Here is an 8,080-nt window from a genome sequence, read left to right as displayed (position 1 = left end):
TTATCCCTCCACTGCAGTAACTACTATAATATGTTTTTTTGGGCCTCATTATCCCCTCACAGCAGTAACTCCTATAATATAATGTATTCCTGAGCCTCATTATCCCCTCACTGCAGCATTTGCTGTAATATAATGTATTGCTGGGCCTCATTATCCCCTCACTGCAGGAATTCCTGTAATATAATGTATTCCTGGGTCTCATTATCCCTTCACTGCAGTAACTCCTGTAATATAATGTATTCCTGGTCCTCATTATCCCCTCACTGCAGTAACTCCTGTAATATAATGTATCCCTGGGCCTCATTATCCCCCCACTGCAGTAACTCCTGTAATATAATGTATTCCTGGGCCTCATTATCCCCTCACTGCAGTAACTCCTGTAATATAATGTATTCCTGGGCCACATTGTCCCCCCACTGCAGTAGCTCCTGTAATATAATGGATTCCTGGGTCTCATTATCCCCTCACTGCAGGAACTCCTGTAATATAATGTATTCCTGGGCCTCATTATCCCTCCACTGCAGTAACTCCTATAATATAATGTATTCCTGGGCCTCATTATCCCCTCACTGAAGGAACTCCTGTAATATAATGTATTCCTGGGCTTCATTATCCCCCCACTGCAGTAACTCCTATAATATAATGTATTCCTGGGTCTCATTATCCCCTCACTGCAGTAACTCCTGTAATATAAAGTATTCCTGGGCCTCATTATCCCCTCACTGCAGTAACTCCTATAATATAATGTATTCCTGGGCCTCATTTTCCCCTCACTGCAGTAACTCCTGTAATATAATGTATTCCTGGGCGTCATTATCCCCTCTCTGCAGTAACTCCAGTATTAGGCCGGCGTCACACACAGCGTAAAACAATATGGTCCGTATATTACGGCCATAATACTCTGAAAAGTCCCCAAAATAGTGGTCCGTAGCTCCTCCGTAGGCAGGGTGTGTCAGCGTTTTTTGCGCATGGCATCCTCCGTATGTAATCCGTATGGCATCCGTACTGCGTGTCTTTCTCGCAGGCTTGCAAAACCAACATACGGCTATACAAGGGATCCATGTGTAAAAAAAAATATATATATATATATATATATATACTGTGTGTATATATATATATATATATATATATATATATATATATATCTCAGTAGACACATATATATATATATATGTGTCTACTGAGATATATATATATATATATATATATTAATATTTCTTCCAGCGCGAGATAGCTTTAAAGCCGGTAATTCAATTACCGGCTTTTGCTCTCTCCTTCCTAAACCCGACATGATATGATACATGGTTTACATACAGTAAACCATGTCATATCTCCCTTTTTTTTGCATATTCCACACTACTAATGTTAGTAGTGTGTATATGCAAAATTTGGCCGTTCTATCTACTAAATTAAAGGGTTAAATGGCGGAAAAAATTGGCGTGGGCTCCCGTGCAATTTTCTCCGCCAGAGTAGTAAAGCCAGTGACTGAGGGCAGATATTAATAGCCTGGAGAGGGTCCACGGTTATTGGCCCCCTTCCTGGCTAAAAACACCTGCCCCCCAGAAAAGGCACATCTGGAAGATGAGCCTATTCTGGCACTTGGCCACTCTCTTCCCATTCCCGTGTAGCGGTGGGATATGGGGTAATGAAGGGTTAATGCCATCTTGCTATTGTAAGGTGACATTAAGCCAAATTAATAATGGAGAGGCGTCAATTATGACACCTATCCATTATTAATCCAATACTAGTAAAGGGTTAAAAAAATACACACACACACACATTATTAAAAATTATTTTAATGAAATAAAAACAAAGGTTGTTGTAATATTTTATTCAACGCCCAATCCAATCACTGAAGACCCTCGTTCTGTAACAAAAAAACATAATAAACCAACAATATCCATACCTTCCGCAGATCTGTAAAGTCCAACGATGTAAATCCATCTGAAGGGGTTAAAATATTTTGCAGCCACGAGCTTTGCTAATGCAACGTTGTTCGTGGCTGCAAAACCCCGGGGAATGAAGGTAAAGTAGGTCAATGACCTATATTTACCTTCATTTGCGGTGAGGCGCCCTCTGCTGGTTGTTCCTAGATCGTGGGAATTTTCCTAGAAAGCTCCCAGGCTCGAGTTCATATGAGGACAACCAGCAGAGGGCGCAGTAACTCCTGTAATATAATGTATTCCTGGGCCTCATTATCCCCCCACTGCAGTAACTCCTGTAATATAATGTATTCCTGGGTCTCATTATCCCCTCACTGCAGTAACTCCTGTAATATAATGTATTCCTGGGCCTCATTTTCCCCCCACTGCAGTAACTCCTGTAATATAATGTATTCCTGGGCCTCATTATCCCCTCACTGCAGTAACTCCTGTAATATAATGTATTCCTGGGCCTCATTATCCCTTCACTGCAGTAACTCCTGTAATATAATGTATTCCTGGGCCTCATTATCCCCTCACTGCAGTAACTCCTGTAATATAATGTATTCCTGGGCCTCATTATCCCCTCACTGCAGTAACTCCTGTAATATAATGTATTCCTGGGCCTCATTATCCCCTCACTGCAGTAACTCCTGTAATATAATGTATTCCTGGGCCTCATTTTCCCCCCACTGCAGTAACTCCTGTAATATAATGTATTCCTGGGCCTCATTATCCCCTCACTGCAGTAACTCCTGTAATATAATGTATTCCTGGGCCTCATTATCCCTTCACTGCAGTAACTCCTGTAATATAATGTATTCCTGGGCCTCATTATCCCCTCACTGCAGTAACTCCTGTAATATAATGTATTCCTGGGCCTCATTATCCCCTCACTGCAGTAACTCCTGTAATATAATGTATTCCTGGGTCTCATTATCCCCTCACTGCAGTAACTCCTGTAATATAATGTATTCCTGGGCCTCATTTTCCCCCCACTGCAGTAACTCCTGTAATATAATGTATTCCTGGGCCTCATTATCCCCTCACTGCAGTAACTCCTGTAATATAATGTATTCCTGGGCCTCATTATCCCTTCACTGCAGTAACTCCTGTAATATAATGTATTCCTGGGCCTCATTATCCCCTCACTGCAGTAACTCCTGTAATATAATGTATTCCTGGGCCTCATTATCCCCTCACTGCAGTAACTCCTGTAATATAATGTATTCCTGGGCCTCATTATCCCCTCACTGCAGTAACTCCTGTAATATAATGTATTCCTGGGCCTCATTATCCCTTCACTGCAGTAACTCCTGTAATATAATGTATTCCTGGGCCTCATTATCCCCTCACTGCAGTAACTCCTGTAATATAATGTATTCCTGGGCCTCATTATCCCCTCACTGCAGTAACTCCTGTAATATAATGTATTCCTGGGCCTCATTATCCCCTCACTGCAGTAACTCCTGTAATATAATGTATTCCTGGGCCTCATTATCCCCTCACTGCAGTAACTCCTGTAATATAATGTATTCCTGGGCCTCATTATCCCCCCACTGCAGTAACTCCTGTAATATAATGTATTCCTGGGCCTCATTATCCCCTCACTGCAGTAACTCCTGTAATATAATGTATTCCTGGGCCTCATTATCCCCTCTCTGCAGAAACTCCTGTAATATAATGTATTCCTGGGCGCAGGCGCGGACTGGGCCAGGTGGCAAAGAGGCATTTGCCCCCCGGGCCGTTAATTATCAACAGACAGGGCCGCCCTTCCTCCGTGCAGCACGTATTGTTAACTGTTTATTCAAGACTATCTGCTTGCAGCCACACACAGCTGTGTCTGGACACTTCACACAGCGAGCAAGCTGAGACCCCGTTGCTATGGCACCCTGCATGCTGGGATTGGATGTGGGAGCAGGCCAGGGTTCACGCAGGGTTCAGAGAGACGTGTTGTGTACAGCGTGCTTCGTAAGCACGCCTCTGAACCCTGTCTGACCCCTGAGGCTGAGCAGGAAGACATGCAGCCACAGCCATTACACAGGCAGGCTGAATGATGATCTAGTCTATATAGTGGTCCCGTCCCACAGTCCACTCCGGTGTCTCCCACACTCCCAGGCTGCTGCCCAGTGCCTGCACCCTGCAGGTAAATGAAGTAGTGATGTGTCCTTTGTGAAGGATCCAGATGATATGAAGGACGGCAGCTGGCTCACCACTGGGAGCTGAGCTGTTTTGTTTTTTTTCTCCTGGTGTTTGCTTAGATTTCTCTTCCCACCTGACTGGGGGCTGGGAGGAGTTGAAGAGGAAACTTAGAGCAGTGTTTACAATGCTTGACTTGCTATACATCCTTTCTTAAAGGGACCGCAGATATTAGCTGGTGCTGGGTCACTCAGCACAGGGAGAGTGAATCAGTGATGAAGCCTTTTTGGTGAGCAGAGCCGAGTGAGCCGGATCACCAAAAAGAGCCGGACTGCCCATCACCACGTCCATACATCTCCTATCCTGGCTGCACAGACTGCTGTAGAGTGCTGTTAGTGGCCATCTGCTCCTGGGACAATGAATTCATCATCGTCTCTCATCCAAAGAAAGATCCAATATGTGATGTCCGCATGGAATGTAATTAAATACCTGAGCGCCGCTGTAGTGTATTAGGCTGTGTGCACACGTGGCGTATTTGCTGCAGATTGGACGCTGCGCACACATAGATATGTAATATATCTATATACATAATTGTCTAAGGGTCACTTCCGTCTGTGTGTCCTTCTGTCACGGTTATTCATTCGCTGATTGGTCTCGGCAGCTGCCTGTCATGGCTGCCGCGACCAATTAGCGACGGGCCTCCCCTGCTCTCACTGCCCGGCGCCCGCTCCATACTCCCCTCCACTCACCGCTCACACAGGGTTAATGGCAGCGGTAACGGCCCGCGGTGTAACGCACTCCGTTACCGCTGCTATTAACCCTGTGTGTCCCCAACTATTTACTATTGATGCTGCCTATGCAGCATCAATAGTAAAAATAGATAATGTTAAAAATAATAATAAAAAAAAAACCTGCTATACTCACCCTCCGCCGCCTTTCTCGCTCCTCACCACGCTCCCGGGATCGCTCCATTGCAAGTGGCTGCTTCCGCTCCCATCCCAGCACTGGTGTGCGACAAGGACCTGCCGCGACGTCATCATAGGTCCTGCTCGCACCAGCCCTGGGAGCGAAAGCTTAGCGGTCCCGGGAGCGTGGAGAGGAGCGAGAAAGGCGGCGGATGGTAAGTATAGCAGGACTTCCAACGGGCCTTCGGAAGGTGATTACTGTATATGTTTATTTTATTTTTTTAAGTCTCTATACTACGTGGCTCTGTGCTGGGCAATATACTACATGACTAGACTTATACTCGAGTCAATAAGTTTTCCCAGTTTTTTGTGGCCAAATTAGGTGCCTCTGCTTATACTCGGGTCGGCCTATACTCAAGTATATACGGTATATTGTGGAGCTGTGTATACTTCTACTGTCCTGCATAAATGGTGTAATTCTCAGTATCTATTCTTATTATGTATGTGTGTATCTATATATCCAGCTATCATTCTGATTAATTGTGAGAAAACTAGCGGGCTCTTTATTAGTCCATGTGTCAACATTTCGGATCCATAACTGAACATTTCTCTGATATGGAAGTGAAATGTTGCCACATGGGCTAATAAAGAGTATTAAAAAAAATCTGTTCCATTTTCTTCCACAAAAGTGGTATGATTTTATTCTCACATCTGATGCCATATTCTACTGTGATTCCCCCCTAATGAGTACCTGTATTAAGCCCACGTTCACACGATCAATATTTGGTCAGTATTTTACATCAGTATTTGTAGCCAAAACCAGGAGTAGAACAATTAGAGGAAAAGTATAATAGAAACATATGCACCACTTCTGTATTTATCACCCACTCCTGGTTTTGGCTGAGAAATACTGATGTAAAATACTGACCAAATACTGAACATGTGACCGTGCCCTTATTCTGCATATATACACTGCACAGTACCACTCCTCCTGCCCTGTATATATACATTGCACAGTACCACCCCTCCTGTCCTGTATATATACACTGCACAGTACCACTCCTCCTGTCCTGTATATATACACTGCACAGTACCACTTCTCCTGTCCTGTATATATACACTGCACAGTACCACTCCTCCTGTCCTGTATATACACTGCACAGTACCACTCCTCCTGTCCTGTATATATACACTGCACAGTACCACTTCTCCTGTCCTGTATATATACACTGCACAGTACCACTCCTCCTGTCCTGTATATACACTGCACAGTACCACTCCTCCTGTCCTGTATATATACACTGCACAGTACCACTCCTCCTGCCCTGTATATATACACTGCACAGTACCACTCCTCCTGTCCTGTATATATACACTGCACAGTACCATTCCTCCTGTCCTGTATATATACACTGCACAGTACCACTCCTCCTGTCCTGTATATATACACTGCACAGTACCACTTCTCCTGTCCTGTATATATACACTGCACAGTACCACTCCTCCTGTCCTGTATATACACTGCACAGTACCACTCCTCCTGTCCTGTATATATACACTGCACAGTACCCCTCCTCCTGTCCTGTATATATACACTGCACAGTACCGCTCCTCCTGTCCTGTATATATACACTGCACAGTACCACTCCTCCTGTCCTGTATATATACACTGCACAGTACCACCCCTCCTGTCCTGTATATATACACTGCACAGTACCACTCCTCCTGTCCTGTATATATACACTGCACAGTACCCCTCCTCCTGTCCTGTATATATACACTGCACAGTACCCCTCCTCCTGTCCTGTATATATACACTGCACAGTACCACTCCTCCTGCCCTGTATATATACACTGCACAGTACCCCTCCTCCTGTCCTGTATATATACACTGCACAGTACCGCTCCTCCTGTCCTGTATATATACACTGCACAGTACCACTCCTCCTGTCCTGTATATATACACTGCACAGTACCACCCCTCCTGTCCTGTATATATACACTGCACAGTACCACTCCTCCTGTCCTGTATATATACACTGCACAGTACCACTCCTCCTGCCCTGTATATATACACTGCACAGTACCACTCCTCCTGTCCTGTATATATACACTGCACAGTACCACTCCTCCTGCCCTGTATATATACACTGCACAGTACCACTCCTCCTGTCCTGTATATATTGTGAAGAGCAGAACAAAAATGATTACCTCAATGAACAAAAAAAAAAAAAAAAGAATTTGTGATAAATATTGACCTGTCCATTCAAGGACATTTTAGCTATAGTATGAAATCCTGTTTTTCTTGTCTGTGGAATTGCCTTTGTACTGTTTGTTGTGAAACTGCCGCCCACGAAACTGTTTTCTTTTCTTTTCTTTCTTTCCTGTTTTGTCTCTTTGTTTAAACATGCAAAACTTGTATAACCACTAAACCTACTGAAACCACTATATAAAGAAGGGATAGCACTTTGAAGGCAGGCGTGCTTCAGAGACTTCCCAGTGATACACTATACAAGACGTGTCTTGTGTATTATTTTCTGGTGATTCCCCACTTCCAAAGGCTGCTCCGACTGAGTGTGATCCCGACAATATACACTGCACAGTACCACTTCTCCTGCCCTGTATATATACACTGCACAGTACCACTCCTCCTGTCCTATATATATACACTGCACAGTACCACCCCTCCTGTCCTGTATATATACACTGCACAGTACCACTTCTCCTGTCCTGTATATATACTGTACACTGCACAGTAGCGCTCCTCCTGTCCTGTATATATACACTGCACAGTACCACTCCTCCTGTCCTGTATATATACACTGCACAGTACCACTTCTCCTGCCCTGTATATATACACTGCACAGTACCACTCCTCCTGTCCTATATATATATACACTGCACAGTACCACTTCTCCTGCCCTGTATATATACACTGCACAGTACCACTCCTCCTGTCCTATATATATATATATACACTGCACAGTACCACCCCTCCTGTCCTGTATATATACACTGCACAGTACCACTTCTCCTGTCCTGTATATATACTGTACACTGCACAGTAGCGCTCCTCCTGTCCTGTATATATACACTGCACAGTACCACTTCTCC

The 8,080-nt window shown here is 44.3% G+C and overlaps 1 protein-coding gene across 1 annotated transcript in view; it reads left to right on the top strand.

Moving 5' to 3' along the window:
• The first annotated feature begins 3,914 nt into the window (after positions 1-3,914).
• LOC138663715 (uncharacterized) overlaps positions 3,915-8,080 on the top strand; it is a 60,221-nt gene continuing 56,055 nt past the window's right edge. Inside the window, exon 1 of the mRNA XM_069750029.1 lies at positions 3,915-4,068. The gene's annotated coding sequence lies outside the window, so the exon portion shown is untranslated. The remainder of the gene's footprint in view (positions 4,069-8,080) is intronic.

Source organism: Ranitomeya imitator, chromosome 2, assembly GCF_032444005.1.
Source record: "Ranitomeya imitator isolate aRanImi1 chromosome 2, aRanImi1.pri, whole genome shotgun sequence".
Lineage (NCBI taxonomy): Eukaryota > Metazoa > Chordata > Amphibia > Anura > Dendrobatidae > Ranitomeya > Ranitomeya imitator.
This window is presented reverse-complemented; position numbering and strand designations above follow the sequence as displayed.